Below are 24,220 nucleotides of genomic sequence, written 5' to 3' on the forward strand. Positions count from 1 at the left end.
AGACAAAATCACTTAGCCATGGGATCTAGGCAACCAGGGGTGCAACATTCAAATCCACTTAGTTCAAAAGGATTTCCAGAGGAAAATTCCACTTGATGTTCTCTAGGCCAGCACTTTCCTGGCTGCCTATCACCTACTCCCAGAGCTTCCTCCTCCTCCTCCTCCACCCACCCTAACTGCCCCATTAAAGAGCAACCCCACGCCCCACCCAGGCAGCAAGCAATGTCATCCCTCGGGCAACTTCACATCTGGAAGGGAAGAGACTGGAACGGTCATTCTGGATACTTCCTCTCCTGCCTATCTGGGGATTGAGGCTGAAGGCAACCTAGCGTGTGTGTGTGTGTGTGTGTGTGTGTGTGTGTGTGTGTGTGTGTGTGTGTATTGTCTTTAATGCCTACATGAAGTTTCCATCCAGAACAAAATAAAATTCCTCCCTTTGAAGGGAGAAGGTATCCAAAGGCAATGTTTCTCTAAATATGTGCCACAGAATATGTGTTATAAGCAAAAATGCTCTTTGGTCCTATTTCCAAAAACTAAGCTCAACCATCTTAAACTTTCTTGACTACAAGACTCAGATGTGCACTGTGAGTCTCTAAGAAGGGGATATGGCTTTCACAATCCTCTCATTCATCTGACTATGGAACTCTTGTCATGGCATGACTCTATGGAACTAATATTCTTCAGAATACACTTGGGAAAAGCTGTCTTTGGATGAAGATAAGAATTTCTCTTTTTACCACTTTTTAACCTCTGGTTCGGATCTTTGGGGATTGTTGCAGCCAGAATTGATCTAGAACACAGGTCACCACTGCAATTCAAGAGTATGATAGATGTTCAGTTTAGGGACCTGAGGACCACTTTTTAGCTCTGCTTATTCTGGCAGTCGAGGGAGGAAAGTTCTGTTTGTCCACCACAGCTTCTTCACTGGAAAAGCAGCCTTTTATCTCAGAAGCCCAGGATGTCTGAGTAGAAAGAGACATGACCATTGACCTGAAGTCTCTTACCTTTCCCTCAGAACCTTTGAGGTCAACTCATCTTGACTTCTCGTCTCCCTCAACCTGATCCCTCCTTCCAGGCTCCTCCCTGTGACTGGCCAACAGATGTCCTTTAATGGGGTCCAGATGGGGTTTGATCTTGTGCAGTGTCTCTCACACTCTGGTCCCTGGACCAGCAGCATCAGCAGCACTTGGGAACTTGTTAGAAGTGCCCCCACCCCGACATTCAGAATCGGGAATTCTGGGAGTGAAGATGGAGCAATCTTGTACTAAAAAGCATTCCAGCTGATTCCCTTACATGCTGAAGCTTGAGAACCCCTGTCTTGAAGAATCCTCTTTTACACTCTCATTCATTCATTCCACCAATATTTGCTGAAGGCTGAGGCTAGAGTCGTGTTCAAGACAGACAAGGTCCTTAACCAGAAGGCACTTACATTAATGGGGGAACAGGTAATAAACAAATAAATAAACAAGATAATTAAAGATTGTTGTAAGTGCGACAAAGGAAATAAATAGGGTGGTAGGCAAAATAAATGAGGGGGGCGCGACTTAGGGAGGTCAGCGAGGACTTCTCTGAGTTGGTGACCTCTGAGGTGAGACCTGAAGAATGAGAACAAGCCATCCTTTTAAGGAGGCAGAAGAAGACTCTTCAGACAGCAGGGACGGCAATGTCAAAGCTTCTGAGGAGAGAAAGAGCCTGGGGCATCAGAGAACGAGAAAGAGTTCCAACAGGTAGGAATATATTAGGTGCTTGGTGTGGTCAGACTGTAGTTAGAATTTACTGTGACAGCAGTGGGAGCTCGCGAAGGGAGTCTTGTAAGCTGGTTTCCCTTTGGAGTGCACTGCGAGAACCAAGGATGTGTTCAGCTGTCAGTTTTGTTCCTGAATCTGGCCCTTATACTAGACAAAATGCCCAGCACATAGCATGTAATTTCAGATTAGTTTCTTCTAGGAACAAACTATCTCCCTTAGTTCTTGCTGTGGTGTGCTAAGAGTAACAAATCTGTCTTCATACTCACTAAAGCCAAACATGCAAGATGATCGTGAGGAAGGCAAATCAGTAGGGGGAAAGCCTCATATGATGTGTTTCAAAGCCACATGGGGAAATTCAAATGACACTCTCCACCCCAAACCCTTCATCCCCTCCTCTCATGCACACAACTTTCAGCACGTGGCACCCGACCTGCCTTTGAAGGTATGTCTTACAAACTTTTCCTTCACTCCTCTGGTTGTCATTACAAACACTTCTCCCTGCCATATGAGTCAGGGGGACACCTGTTCTGTTCTCTAGTGTGAGCATTTGAGAACAGTGCCTACCTAGGAGAGACCCTTACCCTAAAGGACACTCAGAAGTCTCAGACGCTGTGTGATCAGAACCAAGCCACTTAACACTCCCAGAACTTTTGCAAAGTGCCCTGCCATATATGGATTCATTCATTCATTCAACCAATCTTTATTAAACGTTTCTTATGTTCTACAAACTATGATAGTCACTGATAGTCACCAGACTGATAAGGCATGTCCCTACCACACAGGAGCTACATTTCTGTTGGGAGACATGCAGCAACATGTGCTGAAGCTGACTCATACAGACAAATGCTATACAAATGCTGGTCGTTTTGTTTTCAGGAGTTTTAAGAGACAAACAGGCATAAAACTGCTGATCAGGCCCCAGGCTTAGCAGGTGGAAACCCTGATGTGTGGCTCTCTGTCCAGCGTTCTTGGCTCTAAGGAGATGTGCCCAGAGACAATCTGACGAGTAGGCCCCACTGTGCCCACCGTGCTGAGGTTTGCTCAGTTGATCAGTTGGAGAATTTGCTACTGGGATTCCCTGAGGGAGATGTGCTGTATGACCATTCCACACGCCTCTGGACATTTGTCCAGAGAGAAAACACATGTGCAGAAACATTCCAACCCCTAGATGGCCCCTCTGCGTGGTAAATGGCATCAATTTACAAACACAGCATGCTTGGAGCCCCTCTGGCTCCCCAAAGGGATCTAGTTGGACAGCAAAATAACAAGCAAATGGACCCAAACATGGACAGGGTGGGAGAGGTGGCCTCCAAGAGGCCTAAGACATGGAGGAGGGTGGTGTTACTTCCTGAATTCCTGCCTGGAGGAGGGGAGGATCCCCAGCTCCTTGCAGGTGCTCCATAAATGCCAGCTGAAGGTTGAAAAAAGGGTGACAAAGAACTGAAGCATTTGGGGACATGAGGCTGTGGGGGGAGAAGGGTGTCCCTGTGTAGATTGGATCATCACGCCCTCACAGAGAACAGAACTCTTAGTCAACTCATCTTTCCACCACCCCCTCCCACCAGGACCCCTAATGTTGGCTCCTGTGTGACTTAAATTGTCCTAACACTGATTTCCAGATGCTAGCCAACTCCAGGCTCTGATCAAGGAATGTGGGGCGAAGCCACAGAGAATGGAGGCGGTTTAACTCATATTAAACTTGATATCTGTGTTGCGCTATATACTTTGTAAAGCATTTTTGCTTTTGTTAGCCCATAACTCTGCCTGGAAAGCTCTTCCCTGGTTGACAGGGCTGGCTCCTTTTCAGCTTGCAGGTGGAGGCTTTTAAACAAATATCACCTCCTCCAAGTTACTCTTTACTCCACCCTCCAAGTTACTCTCTATTTCATCATTCCGTCTATCTCTCTCAGAGCACTCGTCACAATCAGTACTTATCTTTATTACCTGTTTTCCTTGTTAATTGTCTCCTCACTCTGGAACGCAAGCTTCATGAGAGCAGCAATCACAGCTTTTTAGCACCATATGCCAACACTGGGAAGAGATGCCACACAATTTTTATTAATGAAGGAGTAACAATTCTAAGGCAGGTGTCACTTAGATGACTCCCTGGGACACGGAGAAAAAGTGAGCTGCCTTCCCCTGAAAACCTGCTTAGCAGCCAACCTATACCAGAATCTGAGGTCTCTGGCTCCTAGTCCAATAGTTAGTGGGATGCCAGCACCTATCCCTGTCCTGGAAAGGAAAGAAAACTCAGGGTGAAGCCTGCAGGGGAGGGAAATGAGGGAGAGCCAGATTCAAGACCAGAATCAGCCAACATCTGTCCTCTCCATAACCAGCGTTCCCAACTGACTTCCTACTCCGTGCTTGGGACCTGTGGCGGAGGAGAGAGAGAGTTTGCGGCCAGGTCAAGCCATACCCAAGGGTGCATCCTCCTGCACCAGCATCACTTCCTGCCTGAGCCTCGCTAGAACGTAGAGATGAGGACTCAGGTAAGTGGGACTCTCTTTGACTAAGACAAAGTGGGGCTACCTGGTTGTTATAGGCTGCTATAGGTTGCTATATGTTGTTTGGGCTGCTATAACAAAATACCACAGACTTTGTGGCTTAAACAACAGACATTCATTTCTCACAGTTCTGGAGGCTGGAAGTCTGAGATCAGGGTGCCAGCATTGTCAGGTTCTGGCGAGGGCCCTCTTCCTGGCTTGCAGATGGCTGCCTTGTCCCTGTATCCTCACATAGCGGAGAAGGGGCGGGGCCAGGCGCTCTGGTCTCTTCCTCTTCTTATAAGGTACTAATCCCAGCATGGGGGCTGTACCTTCATGACTCATCTAAAACTAATTACTTCTCAAAGTAACACCGTCACATTTCGGGGGCTAGGGCTTCACCATATGAATTCTGGCGGGACACAAACATTCAGTTCATAACAGGGACCCAGAAAGTGACAGCCCCAAGGCAAAGGGGAAACTGAATGTGAACCTTCTGTGATCCTCAGCAAAGGTGAGAAGAGGAAACAGGAGGTGAGCAGGGACATGGAGAATTCCAACCATGGCTTAGCTCGAACAGCCCTTGGGTGGTTCCCAGGGATTTCCTGGGCTCACCAGACACCACTGGGAATGAACTGCTCAGCTGGACCCCATTAGAAAGCCTTGTTTTCCATTCCAGTTTGCTGACCTGGTGCTGGCTAGCATGCTGCCCCAGGCTAGGAAACAGTGGAGCACCACCTCATGCTGAGTCATCCAGCTCAGGGACCAGGAAACTTACATAACAAGACGGAGTCTGTGCATTTGTACTCTGGGTTCAAGCTCCAGGGACAGAAAAGAAAGAGGCGAGGCTAGGGGCAGCGAAGGACATGGGAGATGGTAGTCCTGGGGACCCTGAGTCTATCCGTGCCAGGAAGCTACTGTGGACCCAGGAGACTGTGAGAGGGCACACGACACAGCAGGGTTTCTAGAGATTACAGACACAGATTAAAGAGAACGACAACAACAGGGAACTGCAGCTTGAAATCAGTACGGCACAGCTCCCCTGCAGCCTGTTCTCCATGGCCTGGGGAATGTTAAGCCAGTCCAAAAAGAACACAGGTGGCAAATGAGGAACTTAATAAAAATGTGAACTCCTGACCTGTCTAAGATATGTCTTCAGGGTACTGTTACAGCCACCAGAGATAGCACTGCAGTGACAGAGGGCGATGCTTGTTGGGTAGGAAAACAGTCTGTGGGCTAGAAAAATGTGAGTGGGCGGCTGTTTGAACTTGATGCAAAGCTCCTTTCAGTCACCACCCCTTACAGATGAAAATTAGGAGACTGGCTATGGCAGGAGACGTTCCTGAGAACTGGTAGAAAGAGGATATTTTCCTGTGTAAGAATATTTTTCCACCCTAGCCCCTCAATTGCTTCTGAAAAACCAGCCTCCCAGCACCACCCCCACCGCCACCCGCCAGCCCCCACTCTCCCCCCCCGCCACACCCACACACCCTAGTAAGATTGTCAAAGGAAAGTTGTCTACAAATGAAGCGAGTCATTCTTTCCATCCAAAACTGAGTATCTGTTGCCTTAGTGAAACTTTTTTCTATGTGCACACAATGTCTTGGCATCTGGGTACAAATGGAGTGGCATCATGTACTATCTCAGCTCTGTGTAAAATGAGAAAGAATTGCGTCCAGAGGCAGAAGGATCTGAACTGAACCCTGCCTTGGGGCATCTCGGGTCATCTTCCTGCCTCACTGAGCCCCGGTTTCCTCCTCTCTCAAATGCGGCAGTCGTAGTACTTAGCCTCACAGGGGCTCCGTGAAGGTTTTTAAAGGGCACTGAGAGCTTTGAACACTCGAATTCCCTGGAGAAATATTTATGAGTGTTTTTTTATTAGTTTTTTTAATGGTTAGAAAATTATGAGAGAAGGTAGCACAACGTGAAACGGAGAACATGTTTTACCATGTAGGAATAATAAAAGAGGTGTTGCTCTTTTATTGTGAAGGGACAGTGTTGCTGTTTTTATTTAAAACTTTTTGGTCTCACACACACACAAAGAATCTGACAAAAACTAGCCAAACTCTCTAGGAAAAAAATGTACATAATTATCAAATTTTTACACAATTTCAGAAGGTTTATGGATATCCTGAGGGCCAACATAAATCTCAAAATATAAATCCTATAATGTACAACGATTAGCGCTCCCGAGTCCCACACCTGCCTCCTGGGAATCTACAGAGCGTGAGGAGACGCCATCACTGAAAACCTACAACCACACAAATACTGTCTCCTCTATGGGACAGATACCCTACATCCTCTTCTCCTATGTAATTTTTTGTCTCAGAGGCCAAAGGTGACTTCTGGGAACTGAACGTTGATTGTTTGTGTAGTGTAAGGCTGGGCCTGGAACGGGGGTGTCCACTTGTCCCCTGGCTGGACATACCTTCTTGCCCGTTGCCTAAGGGTCTGTCAGGAAGGGTGGGCGCTGAGGAGCTAAGCTCTGTGCATTGCGTGGCTAAGAGACCTGAGGCTGGGTGCTAAAGAGGGAGCAAGGAAAATGCAGGCAATTTTTCTATCACCAAATGCTTCTGCTCTCTCTTCTCTGTGAGGTGATGCAGAGATTACGGGGGGTGGTGAATTCTCCTCACACACCCATGGCTTTGAACCCTGGGCCCAGAGCGGCCCTGGGAGAGAGTGATCACACTCTCCAGATCCCAGAACATAAGACTCTGAGCCTCTAACCTGAAAAATCCTTCAGAAGTTGAACTCAGTGTCCCCTTCTCCATCATTCAGTGCTACTTTCTCCATGCTCAGTGGCCCAACAGGAAAAGAACTGAGTTCAATCTACTCAGGCTAAGAAACAGAGAGGCCTCTGGGTAAGGGTCAAACTGGAGCAAATACTTCTGCGGCCTGCAGGGCATTCGTCATGAGCTTATTTTTAGGGCAAGACTCAAGAGAGGTCTTCTGTTTGGCAGAGAATTGAGCTTCCTCCATTGGCGATGTCGTCCCACTGCTTCTGCTGAGGGCCAAATGTTTCCCTTGTGATTTACTTCTTTAAGTCATGGCTTTAAAAGCATTTGTGAAAATGTGTGTGTTGATCATGTCTGAACAGCTCCTAAACCATTACCGACATTAACTGCTTCAATTCATCTATCGGATACACTACCAGGAAACCTGGGCTTTAGAAAATGGAACACAGGATGGATACAAACTGGGAACAAACCTGAGAATTACCTAGTGCTTTGCTATGTAAGGACTCTGCTAAACAGTTGACACACTTTATCTCATTTCAAACTCACAGCCCCACAACCTTATGAGGTGGGTACCATACGATAATTCCAGTGAAGAAAGTGAATAATTAACAGAGACAGTAAATAACTTGTGGAGGATGGCACAAGCTAGGAAGCAGGAAGTTTAACCTCAAATCATCTGACTCCATCTGCCATCTATATCTATGTGAGTACTGTCTCTATGCTAATGACTCCCAAAGATATCATCTCCGGCCCAGGCACCTCTCCTGACTGTTGGACTTCTGATTTCTTAAAAAAAAAAAAAAAAGTCCCCTAGGACTCCCGATTCAACATTTGCACATCCAATAGCTATCTCGAATTCAACTTATTCAAACTGAACTCTTATCCTACTCCCCCACGCAAAACAGAAAATCTCTAACATCCGTAACGGTCCTTGTTTTAGCTAATGGCAACTTCATCCTTCTAGTTGTTCAGGCCCAAAGTCCCAGAATCATCCTTGACTCCTCCCTTTCTCTCAGACCACACATCCAAACCATCAGGAAATCCTGTTGGCTTATCTTCAAAATATATCCAGAATCTGACTACTCTGTACCACCTCCTCTAGTATGATCCAGTGTCTTCTCTCTCACCTAGATTACTGTAACAGCCTCCTACCTGGTCTCCCTGCTTCTACTCTTGCAACCCTATAATTTACTTTTAACCTAGAGCCAGAGTGATCCAGACCTTTTTTTTCTTTCACCGTTTTATTGTAAAAAATATAAAGATACAATAAAACTCCAAACAAATACCCAGCTCCATGAATTATTGTAAGGTGTACACCCTGTAATCACCACCCAGGTCAAGAAACGAGTGTTAACAGCCACTCCAGAACCCCCTCCATGTGCCCCACCCCAGTCACAGCCCCTCTCTGCCCCCAACAGTAACCAATATCCTGATTTTATAGTACTCACTTCCTTGTGTTTCTTTATGGTTTTATCATCCACGTGGGCATCCCTAGGTACCACAGTTTAGACTTGCCTAGTGTTTAAAATTTGGTATCTTGTAAGACTCTTAATCTACAGGATCCCTTCCATGCCTTTCTTTTCCTTACAGTTTTTCTGTTGAAGAACCTGGGCCGTGTGACCTGCTACTCCCCCCAGTCTGGGTTTCACCTGTTGAACACTCATGGTGCATTTCGACATTTTTCTTTGTCGTCTGTATGTCCTGCACATTGAAAGCTGGACCCAGAGTCTGATCAGACTCCAGTTTGATCCCTTTGGCAAACTGTGGTATGTGCTTTCAACAGGAGGCACATAAAGTCTGGCTTTCATTCTTTATTTTTTAGCTTTCACCCTTTTTATTTTGTGCAATTCTAATTGTATGATTTTGCTTTCACTTCAGTTTTATGAGGAGATGTTTCCTTATTCTGTAGCATTACAGATGATACAGGAATGTTAGCACAAGTACTTGGTTCTTCCCACTTATTTCCTCAGTTTTCAGATAATAAATTGGTTTCTGTCATCCTCAAAAGGTGACCAATTTTTATTATATGTGTATGTGTGTGTGTAATTTTGAGCTCATAGATTTACACATGTATAACAGGTTTCAGCTATTTGCAATTTTTATCCTTACTGAAGCTCAAAAACTTATGCTTGTCAGAAATGCCAAGCAAGATCATTAAAATGAAATGATTTTCATGGCCCTTCAATTCTCATCTTAGATTTGTGACTTTTTTTTCATTTATTTGTCTGCCTATAATTATCCAAGTTGAAGAGCCTCCTCTAGAAGAAAATACTTTATTTCATCCAAATTTTGGCTAGTGAGAGCATCTTCAGGCTGAGTGCTTTTGACCTGACCCTAGTAGTCTGTGCTGGGTTGAATAGTGTCCCCACAAAATTTGTGTTTACCCAGAACCTGTGAATGTGACCGTATTTGGAAATAGGGTCTTTGCAGGGGTAATCAAATTAAGATGAGGTCATACTGGATTAGGGTGGGCCCTAAATCCAATATGACTGTCATAAGAAGAGAGAATGTCATGTGACCATGGAGGCAGAGATTGTAGTGACGCGTCTACAAGCCAAGGATTGTCAACAATGACCAGAAGGTAGAGAAAGGCGTGAAACAGATTCTCCCTCAGAGTTTCCAGAAAGAACCAGTCTTACCGACACCTTGATTTCAGACTGCTAGCCTCCAGAACTGTGAGACAATAAAATTCTGTTGTTTTCAACTTCCCAGTTTGTGGCACCTGGTTGCAGCAACCTTCAAAACTAATACATAGTCTTTGATAATTTTCCACTATCTGGTGTGAAAACATGTCCCAGGCTCATCTTGAACATTTTTGTTGCCCAGAACTGGAGTGTTTCTTAGCCATTTTAGTAGACAGAACTAGGGGAAAAATATATCTATTTGAAGATAAAACTCTTATGAATTAATAATGATATTTCCAATTTAAATTCAAGACATGTTTCCAATTCAAATTCTGAGAATCTTATTTCTCAAGGACCTAGGGAAAATAGAATTAGAATATCCCACAATTACTCATTTGCTTTATCCTACATTATAAATACAACAGTTTCAGAATAACAATCAATAATACCACCACCGGGCCAGCCCTGTGGCTTGGTGGTTAAGTGCGCGCGCTGCAATGCTGGTGGCCCGGGTTCGGATCCCGGGTGCGCATCGAGGCACCACTTCTCCGTCCATCCTGAGGCTGAGTCCCACATACAGCAACTAGAAGGATGTGCAGCTATGACATACAACTATCTACTGGGGCTTTGGAGGGAAAAAATAAAATAAATAAAATCTTTAAAAAAAATAAATAATACCACCACCAATTATGATTATTGAAAATAGTTTAAAAACTTTTGCTTATGTCATCTCTATTCTCTTCCTTTTCATTTTTTAATGGTTATACTAAATTTACATTGTCAGAGCACATAGCTATTACATATACTATGTCCTATGCCTTTAACTCTCATTTAATCTAATTCTATAGTAACTATAAATTTAATACTCACCAACAGTCCTTATGCCAGTTATTCTCAAGTCATTTCAGTTGTCTGAAGAAAAAAATTTTTTTTTTTTTGGTGAGGAAGATTGGCCCTGAGCTAACATCTGTGGCCAATCTTCTTCTTTTTGCTTGAGGAAGATTGTCGCTGAGCTAAAATCTGTGCCAATCTTCCTCTATTTTTTGTATGTGGGACACCGCCACAGCATGGCTTGATGAGCGGTGTGTAGGTCCACTCTCAGGATACTCAGGATACGAACCCACGAACCCCAGGCCACTGAAGCAGAACACGTGAACTTAACCATTACACCACCGGGCTGGCCCCTGAAGAAAATTTTTAGAAAATTACTTAAGAAGGGTTCATGGAAACAATATTCCTTGAGTTCTTGCATGTTGATAAATTTGTCAGGGCCCTTTCTACTTGGTAAGTTTTGTGGATTTAAAGTCTTTAGTTTGGGCCGACCCCATGGCTTAGTGGTTAAGTGCTCATGCTCGGCTGCTGGCGGCCTGGGTTCGGATCCCGGGTGCGCACTGACGCACCGCTTCTCCGGCCATGCTGAGGCGGCGTCCCACATACAGCAACTAGAAGGATGTGCAAATATGACATACAACTATCTACTGGGGCTTTGGGGGGAAAAAAAAATAAAATAAATAAAAATTAAAAAAAAAAGTCTTTAGTTCACATTTTCTTTTCTTGAGTACCTTAAACATGTTCCTCCAGTTGCATCTGGCATAAAGCATTGCTGGCAAAAAGTCTGATGATAAACTAGTTTCTTTCCCTTATAAGTAACATGCTCTTTTTACTGAGATGTTCAAAGGATTTTTTTGTTTGTTGTCTTTAAAGTCTAAGAATTTTACTAATATATGTTTATTCGCCAGTACATTATATGCTCTTTCAATAGAAAGTTTCAAATCTTTTTCTTTCTTTTTTTCACAATTTAGGAAAATTTTCTTGAGTTAGAATGTTTAGTATTCATTCTATTTCTTTGTGTTGGTTTTCTTCTTCAGGATTCTCATTATCTTTATGTTGTATCTTTTTGCCAACTTGAAATATTTATCCCTTTCTTTCAAATCCTTATCTTCATTATTTTATTTTATGTTTTTTGGTGAGGAAGATCGGCCCTGAGCTAACGTCTGCCAATCCTCCTCTTTTTTGCTGAGAAAGACTGGCCCTGGGCTAACATCCATGGCCATCTTCCTCCACTTTATATGGGACGCCGCCACAGCATGGCTTGCCAAGCGGTGTATCAGTGCGTGCCCGGGATGCGAACCGGTGAACCCCAGGCCACCGCAGCAGAACGTGAGCTCTTAACCGCTTGCGCCACCCAGCTGGCCCCTCTTCATTATTTTTTGATATTTAAAATTTTCTGCCTTTTTACTTTCTATTAAGGTATTATTTGTTATATGTATTTGCTTTTGTGTTCTTTCTAATTTGATATTTACTTTGATATTTTTCCTTTTACTTCTAATTATTTCTTGAGTTTTTGACCCCATTTCTCAGCTTATCTAATTCTGTTTTATGTTTCTCTAATTCTGATTTAAGACATTTTCTTAGTATCTTTTATTTCATTTTGAAAAACTATACTATAGTTTTGATCTTTTTTGGTCATGTCTTTCTCGAATGATTTCATGATCTGTAGAAATGTTATTCTTATTATTACTGTGTTTTTTGTCATAACAGTTTTTTGCATGGATTTAAATTTGATACTTTTCTGTTGCCCATTTTTATGTCAATTATATTTTCCAGAACTGTTAGAAGAAGCTTGATTCAGGTAGCTTTTCTAATTTTACAGGGCTTCTTCTTCTGTTGTTTTTTGTGTAATGTTAAAAACCAAACAAGCCCTGATGGCTTGCTTTCTGAGATTTCCTGGTTCTCTTTCCCTCCACCACTTTGCTCTGGAGCTTCTCTTTCTGCATCACTCTACTTTGTTCAATTTTGAATCCACTCCCAGCCGTTTCTCCTCAAGTAGGACTGTGTCTAGGAAGGGAGATTGGGATGGTCACCCTCAGAAGTTCAGAGGGACTAGTGTGCTCCAGCCCCACGGGCCTTACCACAGGCCCCCGCATTCACCCACCGGTGAAATGCTCTTCTCAAATTGGCCTCCTGCACCTTCCAGTGAATAACTGTTGCCTATTTTATGGTTCTCCTGTCCTCAGGTCCATCAAATGCCCTGTTTCTGCCTTCTGCAGAGATGCTGATACCAGGCAGGTCTTGTGGCTTTTGATGATTTCTTTCTTTCCATTTCCCTTTTGGGGTTCATGAGGATACCTTGTCACCTAGTTTTTAGCTAAATATTGTCCAAGGGTTTTTTGTTTTCATTCTGATTTCTCTGTCTGCTATGTGGGGATTCAGAAATATCCAAAACTATGCTGCCACTGCTGCTGCCATCTTTCCAGGGTGATCCTTTTGAAACATGCCAGATCATGTCACTTCTCAAAAATCCTGAAATGACTTCCCATTTTGCCCAAAGTGAAAGCCAAAGTCCTTACAATGGCTTGCAAGGCCCTGTAGGATCAGTTCCTCCCCCACGCTCACCACTTCTCCGAACCCTCTTCTACTACTCTCCTCTCTGCTCTCTCTGATTCAGCTACACTGGCTTCCTTGCTGTTCCTTGAACACACCAGACATCTTCCCTCTTTGTGCCTGTGCTCTAGCACTTCCCTCTACCTTGATCACTCTACCCGCAGATATGAGCCAAGTTAACCACTTCCTTCAAGTCTTCGAAATCTCTTTCTCAATGACATCTAGTCCTGACCACCTGTCTAATACTGCAACCTCCCCTCAGGCACCCCTGATCTTCTTTACTCTGCTCTACTGTTTCTTGTTTCCATAGCATTAACATCTTCTAACATTAAATATTGTATGTATTTATTATGCTTATTATTTATTATCTGTCTTCCTCTTGCTAGAATATAAAATCCATGAAAGCAAGAATGTTCAGTCTGTTTTCTTCTCTTATGTATATCAAGTGCCTGGGACAATGTGTGACAGAAATAGCTGCTTAATAAATGCATGAATGAATAAATAAATGAAGCAGCCAAGGATGCGCTTTGCTCTGAGCCAGCCACTGGGGAACTCCTTTGGTGCTGGGTCACCACCTCCATCACCCTCCTGCCCTGGTCCCTCTGGATGCCATGGACACAAGCCTATTGTCTGAATGAGTACAGAACACGGCCAGGCAGAGTTTGTCACTGAGCCTTGCAGATTCTCAGAAGGCGAGCAGTATCAGAAACATTCTTTCTAGGTCTTCTGAGTTTAGCTCGAGCCAGAAACAGCCCCCCACTCATGTGCTATCTAGCATTTCAGCACATCTGCTCCTCATCCCACTGGAAGAGCAAAGAGGAGCCTGGAGCCTTGAAAACAGAGAGACAACTCCAGGTCTTGAGAAAGGGCTCAAAGGTAGGCAAGAAGATGAGAATGCAGTGCGTGACAATCTCCCCGCCCCTGGGCGCCAGCCCAGGCCAGCTGTGTGCTGGGCTGTTCCCAAAGCCAGTAACCTGAGTCAGTTGTGTCCTTGCCCCTTTGGATGGAATTCATGACTATTATTTACTTTGTGTTCTTAGCTTAATCTCAGGGAACAGACATCACATTGTCCATCATCTAGCTGTTCCAGCATAACTAATGCAGTCAGGATCAACAAGCATTGGGCTCAACAGTCTTACCTTCTAAGCAAACCTATTAGGTCTCAGGCAAGCAGGCCCCCCTCTCTCCTTGCCTCAGGATGAGGAAGCCTAAGGGGAAGGCCTTTTTAACAGGGATCTGTTAAAACATCTCTCTTAAACTCTAATTATTCTTGGAAAATGCTCTCTGAGCTCAGATGCCTGAAGGGTCATTGTCCAATCAGGAAGTTGCAAGCCTATTGCCAGGCCAAGAAAACAGGTAAAAGGTCAAAATCGAGGCCTTTTCCAGCCTAAGCTTAGGGACTCAGCTCTTTACTTCAGTTCCTTTTTATTCTGGTGGGAACTGCAAACACAGCAACGAAGATTAGTTCCCATACTCTCTCCACATTGTCACGAGGAGGATTATGTCAGTGCCTCCCCCGACCCTTCACTGCCCTATCTCCAGGACAGTACAAGAAGAGGGTTTTGAAGCCCTTTCTTCTCTTCTTTTTTTCCCCTCCTCATTTCCAGCTGGTGGATAGATATTCCTTGGCCAGTAAATATGGGTGGGCTTCACTTCCATCTACTAAGAGGGGGCCAAGAATCCTCAAATCACAGGAACCTGAAACTCAGATCATCTCTCAAGGTTTCCAGAGTTCCCCTGAACTCGGACCAAATATCCAGTGGTCCCCACCACCTCCACCAGCCACGAAGGTCCCCAACCCAGCTGAGAAAGGGACTCCTATGTGCAAGACATAGTACATATGATGTCTTAATTTATTCCACGTAAGCCCCTTGAGATAAATACCATTGTGCCCACTATACACATGAGGAAACTGAGTTCAGTGAGGTTGAGTGGCTTATCCAAGGTCATGCAGCTTGGAAAAGGCTCCATCAATTTTTACTGCCTTATGAAGTTTTCCAGCTAGCCTGTACAGACGTGGTCTCTGTGTTCAAGGGCATCAGGGACATTCACCTCTGGGTTTCTGAAATGTTACGGAAAGAGGACTTCCTGTTGGGAGACCATGTATTCTGATTTCCCCGGGAGAGTTCTGCTATCCCAGTGTAATTATTAATTTTGCTCTCTTCTCAGAATTGTCTTAGTTTGGACAATAAGTTACATAGTCACCCTACCCAAGATAGACTAGGAGCAAAGGAGTGGAAAAACTGCAAAAAGAATTGCACAAGAGGTCACTGAGCAGTAGCCGTAAAAAAGGCCTCGTTAGGGCTTTGATGTTCTCAGGGTCTTCCCCACCCCAGCGTCTCATGCTGGCTTTGCCTCAGATGCTCCCTTCAAAACTGCTCATACCTCTTCTTGCACAATGCCAGAGCTATGACCTACAGGACAGGAGGAAATGAGGTTGGAGCATGCCAGAGGGCTCTTAATACCCCAGATGACCCTTCCAGTGGATCCCTGCATTAGTGCAAACAAACTAATTCTCCAGGCAGGTGACTCATGTCCTTCCAATCCTAACAGATAAAGGAGTCTCTCCCGTGGGCAAGAAATTTAGAGACCACCAAGGTTTTAAATGCCCTGTTAGGGAAGAAAATAAGAATGCATTTGACCAAAACTTTTACTCCACATTGGAGCTTCCCCAGAGATTCTCCTCTGGCACATAATGGGAATGACATAGTGGAAAGAGCAGAAACAGTAGTTAGTTCCTGATTATCCACAGTTTTGCTTTCACACTTTCAGTTACCCGCAGTCAACTGCAGTCTGAAAATATTAAATGGAAAAATTCTAGAAACAAACAATTCAGAAGTTTTAAATTGCACTCCATTCTGATGAAATCTCGCACCTTCCCACTTCGTCCCACCAGGGACATGAATCATCCCTTTGTCCCTCGTATCCATGCCGTAAAAGCTACCTGCCCATTAGTCACTTAGTGGCCATCTTGATTATCAGAAGGATTGTCACAATATTGCAGTGCTTGTGTTCAAGTGACCCTTATTTTACCTAATAATGGCACCTAAGCACAAGAGTAGTGATGGTGGCGATTCAGATATCCCAAAGAGAAACAATAAAGTGCTTCCTTTAAGTGAAAAGGTGAAGCTTCTTGACTTAATAAGGAAAGGAAAAAAAAAATCATACGCTGAGGTTGCTAAGATCTACGGTAACTTTTATTACAGTATATTGTCATAATTGTTCTATTTTATTATTAGTTATTGTTGTTAATCTCTTACTGTGCCTAATTTATAAATTAAACTTTATCATAGGCATGTATGTATAGGAAAAAACATAGTATATTTTGGGTTCAATACTATCTGAGATTTCAGGCATTCAGTGGGGGTCTTGGAACACATCCCTGCGAATAAGGGGGGACTACTGTATCTAGAAATCAGAGATCTGAGTTTGTATTCTAGCTTGCCCACTTATTAGTTGGTTGACCTTGGGTAAGTTTCTCAAGCTCTCTGAGTTTCAGCTTTCTAACTCATCTGAAAAGTGGATGTAAAAATGCTTATTTTGTAATGTAATTGCAAAATATCAGATGAGGCTATGTGCAAAATGTCTGTCACATAAGAGGCATTTATTGATGCTGATGATGCAGTTATCTTTCGCTGCATTCAACACAGTAATGGTGATCTCTGGACATAGAAGAAATATTTCAAAGACATATACTCCAAAAGGAATAAACAATAAATATTTTTCAAGCAGTCAGAATGTTTGAGAAGAAAGGGTTAAATTATTAAACTAATTCAAACTAAATTGAGATTTATTTGGCAACTAGTATGTGCCAAGTAAGATTACAGATACTGAGGATCACAAGGATACATATAAATGAGTTCATGCCCTTAAGGCACTCACAGCTAAATGGAAGTGCCATGTTAGTCTCCACTTCACCATGATGTCAGGCAGAGTTTTAAAACACTGTTGGAGCAGAGAGGCTGAGAAAGACCGCTTTTGCTGAGCAGGTGCAGGAACTGCATAAAAGAGTAGGCAAGTGAACTGCTCCTTGATAGGCAGGATTTGTAAGCATCTGATAGCACGTTTGTATTCTAGGCTGGGAAAATTTGGTTCCATTCTTCTCTCTGCAAAGAATACAAGATGTTTTCAAAAAAGAGGATAGGGCCAGCCGTGGTGGCCTAGTGGTTAACTTCGGTGCACTCCGCTTGGGTGGCCCAGGCTCACTTCCCATGCGTGGACCTACTCCACTGGTCTGTCAGTGGCCATGCTGGGGCAGCAGCTCACATACAAAAGAGGAAGATTGGCAGCAGATGTTAGCTCAGGGAGAATCTTCCTCAGCAAAAAAAAAAAAAAAAAGCATAAAGGAGACTCCTCCATATTCCTCTTCCACTTTGTCATCTGAAGTCAATGGCCAATTCTAAAATTGAATACACATCCTAAGAGCCACCAAGATGGAAATACAGAACTTTTGATGCAGAAATTTATCAAGACTTGGATACAAATTCAAGTCACATATAAAAATGTTTCAATTTCATAGAGTTCATTTTGGGACATTCAATAGAAAACAAGGCATTGAATCACAAAATAAATACACAAAATATGACTTATCAGAGGTAAAAAGATAAACAGTACTCAAGATATGTCACTGCTAAGAAATATCAACCGAGGTTACCGGCTGGAAAAGGAATCTGCAAATTCATTTTCATTAGCCTCTGCTTCTACGTCTATTCTCAAACCTTGTTTGAGTCTAGTAAGTTAGAACTTCTTGGTTAAATAAGTGAACAAGCAATTGGTCCTGGAATGGAAAATGGAACAGAAGCATAATTCAGTCTAATTGTTCTTCTTGTTTGGATATTAACTACTAGACCATGAGGTGTTTCTATGTCTGCCGCTTGCCGTCTTGTCCATCTTTCCTCCATTTGCTGTAAGTCTGAAGCAATAGTTCTCAAGGTGGGGAGACTGCTCCCCAGGGGACATGTGGCAATGTCTGGAGATATTTTTGATTGTCGAAATGGAGGTGGGGGAGGGGAGTGCTACTGGCGTCTAGTGGGTAGAGACCAAGGATGCTGCTAAACATCCTACAGTGCACAGGACAGCCCCCCCAAAGTGAAAAATCATCCAGCCCAATATGTCAACAGTGCTGAGATTGAGACACTCTGGATGAGTTTGGGTAAGTTGAGAAAGGCCTCGCAAAGAAAAAAGAAAAGAGAGGGTGCAGGAAATCCATAGCTTTCTTAATCATGAAAATGTGAGAAGAATATTAATACAGGCAGGTACTAAAAATCAAAGCTCCTATAGCATTTTGAGAAGAACAAAACGAAAGGGGCCGCCCGTGGTTTCCCAGATTGTAGCCTCCACGGTTGCTGCTCAGGTCCTGCAGGGATTATATTTTATGAACTCCAAATTGAAACCGTGGTCTGATAAAGGGTTTCCTTTCCTGATTAGTGAGTTTATTTATATGAAATTTTTAAATAGTAAAAAAAATTATAGCACAAATGTATGTATGTGTGTATCTATGTCTGTATTTATATCTTTGTCTATATGTACACACATATATAGCAATTCCCTTTTATTAAAAAAATTATACTATGGAAACAATTTAAATATCCATCAATGGAGGACTGCTAAAATAAATTATGGTACATATCTTTATATCAGAGTTTCTGCATACCCGTTAAAAATAATAAAGAAAAATGTAATTGGAAATATGACATGCTGTCAGTATGACATGCTTTAAAACCCTACAACAAAAATTTTAAAAATAGAAGGATAGATCTAAAAATTAGTAAATTAACAATAGTTGTTGAAGCTAGGTGGAGGTTATATGAGAGGTTAAATTTTCTATATTCTAAGTTTTAAATTTTCCATAATGGAAAAAGTCTGAAGTAATCATGGGGAAGCACTCTATGTTCACACGTGGAAATATCTTCAAGATATAATGTGAGGCCGGCCCGTGGCTCAGTGGTTAAGTGCGCGTGCTCCACTGCTGGCGGCCTGGGTTGGGATCTCCAGCCATGCTGAGGCCGCGTCCCACATACAGCAACTAGAAGGATGTGCAGCTATGACATACAACTATCTACTGGGGCTTTGGGGGAAAAATAAATAAAAATTATTTAAAAAAAAAGATATAATGTGAACTGAAAGAAGTGAGTAACAGTGCAGAGGGGACACAGTGGGGAAACATAAAAGATTATTTTTATATACATAAGTACTTAAATTATGAAATGATACCCAAGAAATTAATTAAAGTGGTGACCTAGGGACATGGATAGAGGAGTCAGGAACTGAAAGGATGAGAGATGAGGGTGGGAGCAAGACTTTTCAATGGGTACATTTTTGTACTTTTGAATTTTTGAGCCATGTGAATGTATTATGTATTCAAAAACTTAAATAATACGAAATAAGAGTTCATTAGATAGAAACTAATCTGTCCTGAAAAATTTGGGACACATTGTTGCCGTACTTACATTTCAGCCTTGAAAAGAACTCATACTACTCTCACAAAGATTATCTCATTTATCTTCACAAAAACCCTGAAAAATTAAAAACGGGCATGGTGGGGGAGAGAGCAGGAATTTCAGTCTGATACAGGCAGGCACATCATGCGAAACTGGATTTAGGTTTATTCTCCCTCATCCTGAGGGTAGAAAAGAACCAAAGTGTAATGGTAGAGAGAGATAGCATTAGACTCCACAGAAAGAATTTTCTAACACAGAACACAGCCTAAGGAGGCCTCAGGATGTAGCAAATTCCCTGCATAATCTCCATACAAAATCTTGGCGGAACAGGCAATTTAACAAGCATTTATTGAGTTCAGACTGTGCTAGGCCCAAAGGTAGACCTGAGTCAAAGATGAAAAAACCACACTCTTAGATACAACTCTCTCTGCGGGGGAGGAGAGGGCTACTTGGCAATATATTTAAAGATTTAAAAGGCTTGCATCCCAAAACCCAGAAATTTCATTTTATGGTATCTACATATGCAAAAGTGGCATATATATAAGGATAATCTGCATCGTTGTTTTTCAATAGGCTAAGTTGGAAATGGCCTATGTGTCAAGTATGGGGGACTGGCTAAATAAACTATGGTATTATATATACATATTAGGAAATCCCAGGAAGCAGTTTGGAAAAGAAAATAAAAGACAACTTTGGAAAGCTACATCTCATAAATGAATAGATTACCAAGACATATGGTTGAATTGAAAAAAAAGGAATTTGAAAGAGGATCCATACAATATGATACAAGTGAAATAAAAAAAAAAACTTCATATTTTCCCTGGGTATATATGCATATAGAAAAAGGTCTTAAGGAAAAACAAAAAGTGATAAAAATGTTCACTTCAAGGGACTGGGAAAACGGATGCCAGGTGAGGGGACGGGCTTGTCAAAGGAGCCATTAGGATTGTCTGTAATGTTTTAAAGTTTTACAAGGCAAGTGGATTCATGGATCACTTGTTTGGTTAACATAGTTCCTTTCATACTTAAAAGCCGAGAAGAGGAGAAGGCAGCATCCTTGCTCAAGAGGCTCACAATATTTTAAATGATATGTTAAAATATAATTTAGCATGATCTGTACAGCAATCGAATAATAATAGCTAACATTTGTTGAGTTCTTATTACGTACCTTGGCTATCTATTTATTAAATCATTTAATCCCGATCACAACCCTAGAAGTAGGAACAATTATTATCCCTACTTTACGGGTGTGAATAGCGAGGCCCTGAGTGACTTGACCAAGTCCACACAGCTGGTGAGTATAGAACAGGGATTTGAACATCGGTTTCTGACTCAGGAGTCTAGACCGCTAGCTGCTATGCTCTATTGCCCGAGTACAGAGAGCGCATAGATGATCTACAGTGGTAGAGTTGGGACGTGGAAATATTTGTGAACTTGGACGGGGGTGCTATGGGAGGAGTCTGAGTTATGGCACAAATCCATGTCCCCTCTCTTTTTCACTAAGAGCACCCTGACTTGGTGCGAGCTGTCAAAGTCCCTCAGTTAAAACACTTACAGCCTCCTTGGCACAGGGGGGCAGCCAGGTGACATGGTGCTGGCCAAGGAGCTGCAAGCAGAGGTTGTTTGCAGGAAAGCAAAGGGGCAAAGTCAGCTGGTAAGTGCCACTCTGGCCTTTCGCCGTTCACCACTCATCCCTTCTTCTTGCCTAGAATACAGAAATAAAGCTGATGCAAAAGCCATCTAAAAGGAGTTTGGTACATTAATCACATCCTGGCACTGCTGCATAGCCCAGGCAGCTACAACTGACTTCTTGTTGTGTGAGAAAAATAAACCTCTTTTTGGTTAAGCCCATAGTCAAGTTCTACACTGACAAACATAGTCTACTGAACACTCGGGGATCTAGAGAGGCTCATTTGGGGGAAAGAATAGAGATGCCTGAAAGGCCTTAGCTCAGCCTAGCCTGGCTTTGAAAATGTAAAAGAATTGCTGCTCCACTCCAAGTTCCCCTGGGACCACCAGGCCCACATTGTGTGCCAGCCACACCCGGCGATTAGACAGAGCGGAGCCCTCAAAGATGCAGGGAAACATGGGATAAAGCCCAAGGGTCCACGGGGCTTCAGATCCACCTAAGCAAAAACACGGAGCAGAAGGACAGTCAGCTCGAGTTGAGTATCTGCAACTTGACTCTAGAGGTTAGGGCTATAGATCCCATTCTACTTATAGCAGCAGCAAGTGCGGCAGGGCGAAGGGCTGGGCCTTTGGCAGCTGTTGGTTTTGAACCTGTCTGGGCAGCTCCCTGAACATTTGTTTCAAAAGCAGGCAAAGGAAGAGGATGTTTTGGGGGTGGAGAAAGGAGATTAGGAGAAGGGAAAAGAAGAAGGGCACACGCTCTCGAAATGGAGGACTGATGTCTAACCGCCCCCCTAGGGTTATGTTACCCAAGGCGATCCTGATCTTGTCAGATGGGCCAAATCTCACCTGATGGGATTCCCTGAGCCTGACCACCCCCAGGCCTGGGCTTGGCCAAGGGGCAGCTAGACTAGAGTTAGAGGATGTTTGAAAGTCAAAAGCAGGGAGCCAGCGCGGTTGCACAGTGGTTAAGTGCAAGTGCTCAGCTGCGGCAGCCCAGGGTTCGCAGGCCTGGATCCCGGGCGCACACCAACGCACCACTTGTCAAGCCATGCTGAGGCGGCATCCCATATAAAGTAGAGGAAGATGGGCACCGATGTTAGCTCAGAGCCAGTCTTCCTGAGCAAAAAAGAAGAGTATTGGCATAGGATGTTAGCTCAGGGCTGATCTTCCTCACCAAAAAAAAAAATGTCAAAAGCAGGCAGAAGAGACGAGAGTGTCAGTCACTGACAGGAAAGGGGAGGAGCATTTTGAGAAGGAGACACCTGGATCAAGCTCCTCAGAGAGGCCAGGAGGATAAGGAGGTAGCCAGATGGTCTAGGTAGCTGGGGTTGACCATCCTTTCCTAAAGCCTGCCGGTAAAAGGAAAGAACAAATATGGTAGCAGCTTAACAACATGGTGGGGTTGAGGAAAGGAGGAAGGTAGACCTGCCTAGGCAAAGAAGTGTTGGTACCACTCATGTCAACAGTAATCTTTACTACACATATTAAAAATTTTGTTCTTATTATCTTTAAACTAAATCAGGGTATAGGGTGTTGCTCTGGTCTCTGATGCATATCTGGTAATACAAAAGATTATCATAAACTAAGACCAGATGTCTGCACCACCCAGAGACCAGCCTCTTATATAACTGGCCTGTAGTCTTTTTTTCTGTAAAGTAGTTCTTTCTGACATTAGTTGGCCATCTTCCCCGTTGCTAGCAAGCTGTAATAAAACTCTTTCTCTCCTACCACCTTGCCTCTTGACTATTGGCATGTCTTGCGGTGGACAGACTGTCCCTCTTGGGTGGTAATAGGAGTAGCGGGTAGGACTGAAGCAGCAAACTGAGTGGGAATTTTTGATTGTGGCAGGTGGCAGCCATGCCCCTCTGCCACCCATTCCCAAGGTGCCTGCTGCCCCTTTTTTGCTGCTAGGATCCTTCAATCTCTTTTGCTTTTAGGGTCTCCCAGAGAATTTGAACCTCCACTAGACAATCTTAAAAATCAAAACATTTGTAATGTCCAAAGACATAAAGCTATAATGGTAGATGCAGAGTGACAAGGGTAGTGTGATGGTTGAAATTGATACCAAACCAAGTGGGCTCACCTCCTGGTGAGTTAAATAAGACTCTACAACAGTGGAAGTTGTCTCACAAAGTAAAGTGTATTTGCAGCAAATAGGAGGCCACCAGGAATCATTTCCAAAGTCATGGCGTCCCTGAACAAAGGGAAGCAGGAACTTTTATTTGGGTTTGGGAATGAATATTCAAAAAGGAGAGGCAGGTACACTGCAGATTATGGTAATGAGGCTTAATCTCCTCTTGAAGAGATCTTCGCATTAAAAATAAGGCAAGGTTGTGGGCGTAGCTCTTGTAGGGAGGCTTGGTAAGCTTCAGAGTGGCTGCTGGTTGTGTCTCCTTAACATAAAAGAACAACTTGGAAAAACAGTTAAATGCTTCCAAACCCACCCTTGAGTTCCTCGGGGCACTAGTTGGTGACAAAATGACACTAGAGCCAGCCCTTGATAGAAACTTGAGAGAATTTTCCAATGTCTAAAAAGAAGTCAGAAGCCTAGAACCTGAAAGTGAGAAAAGAATTTGGATCATCTAATCCAACCCCTTCATTTTACAAGAAAACTGAAGGTCAGACAGAGGAAGTGTGTTGCCCAAGTCACGCAGCCAGTTTGAGGATTATAAAAGCAAACATGGAGTGCATATACCAGGATCTTTACTCTCCACATGCATTAATTCATTTAACTTTTACATCAACCCTAAGAGGTAGATACTTTGCCGAAGAATGATTTACCTGAGTCACACAGAGCCAGTAGGAGCAGAGCTGGGATTTGAATGCGCATAATCTGGCTCCAGAGAGTCTGTGCTCTTAACCACTTCTTTTTATGCCTTTGCTTCCCTCAGCAGCTATTTCTCCACTCTCCCACACTACCTCTACCATCCGCCTCCCCTCCACTTCCCCACCGCCACCACCCTGCTGCCTTCCACCTCCTTTCAATGTCAACAAGATGCTCTCTCCTTGCTCCTGTGCCCTGATGGAGGCAGGCCAGAAGGATGGTTTTCTTTGGTGTAAAAAGAATGGCAGAGAAAGAATAAAGGGGACATGACCACCATGGAGGCCAGGAGGGGGCTGAGGACGAGGGCCTACCACTGAAGCTGGGTACCTGAGAGTTACTGTAAATAT

The sequence above is a fragment of the Ceratotherium simum genome, chromosome 2 (assembly GCF_057802395.1).
Source record: "Ceratotherium simum simum isolate JZ-2026a chromosome 2, ASM5780239v1, whole genome shotgun sequence".
Classification (NCBI taxonomy): Eukaryota; Metazoa; Chordata; class Mammalia; order Perissodactyla; family Rhinocerotidae; genus Ceratotherium; species Ceratotherium simum.